Source organism: Siniperca chuatsi, linkage group LG2, assembly GCF_020085105.1.
Source record: "Siniperca chuatsi isolate FFG_IHB_CAS linkage group LG2, ASM2008510v1, whole genome shotgun sequence".
Classification (NCBI taxonomy): Eukaryota; Metazoa; Chordata; class Actinopteri; order Centrarchiformes; family Sinipercidae; genus Siniperca; species Siniperca chuatsi.
The window spans coordinates 30,462,975-30,464,186 of NC_058043.1; positions in this window are offsets into that span (position 1 = coordinate 30,462,975).

A 1,212-nucleotide genomic window follows, 5' to 3' on the forward strand; every position below is an offset into this window, starting at 1 on the left:
AAGATGATTAGATGTAATATGCACAAAGTAGACAATATTGAATAAACCCACAGAAATGTATTTTCTTAGCAGTGAATATGGAAGGCTGAGTGTGTGTGAAAGTTTGACCTAGTCAGGCCTCACAAGCAAGAAAAAAGATTCATGTCCACTCCAAAAAAGAAGAATAAACATGAACAAAGCCAGACAATATCTTGCAAGCTCAGGTTTCATTTTGAGATATAACAAACCAGTGACAACTGATTTGGTGTGGTTATATACCAACCAATCAGCAAATGATTCACTGATGTGGCAACTTGCCACCTCTTCAAACTCCTGAAGCTAGGTAAAATAGTTCAACATCTTGAAGAAATATGCTTATTTGATTTCTTTCTGAGAGTGAGAAGAGAAGACAGATATCACTCCCATGTCTGTGTGTTAAGTATACAGCTTTCGACTTCAACTGTCAACTTTATCTTGTCCCCAGAGGGCAATTGGTTTTCCAGCAAGGACGTTTTTTCTTGCCACTGTTGCCAAATGCTTGCTAATGGTGGGATTTGTTCAGTCTCTGTAATTAATATTATAAAGAGTACGGTCTAGACCTGCTCTATAGGACAAGCGCAATGAGATAACTTCTGTTGAATTGGCGCTATATAAATAAAATTGAATTGAATTGAATAGTACAATACATAAAAGAACATAGACATACAGTACAGTATGTCTACTATGTCTACTGGCACCCCCCCCTGGGTGCCAGTAGGTGGCGCTATGACTATAACTCAATACTGACATGTAGAAGTCCTCAGGCCAGGACTCTTATGAAACATGTGAAATTTTGGGTAGATCGGACAATGTACACAAGTTACAACAACTTCATGTTTCATGGCGAATAATGAGCCATCATGGCAATGGCTTTTGATGAAAACTCTAAGAATCTAAGAAGAAAGCTTCTAAGAATCATCAAGTTTGAGGTGGATCTGGTTAACCTGCCATGAATTTTTAAGAGTATAGGGCCTGTAATTTCCTGTTGCCAATAGGTAGCGCTATGACTGTCTGAATATTGGCATGTAGATATCTTCAGGCTGGGACTCTTATGAAACATTTAAAGATCTGATGATGTGGAGCTGATTTTGGAACCCAGAATTCGCTGCGTCGCCGCAAAACCTCAAACGTGTGTTTAAAGATTTAAAATTGGAAATCCAAAATGGCTGACTTCCTGTTAGGTAAACTCTCTCA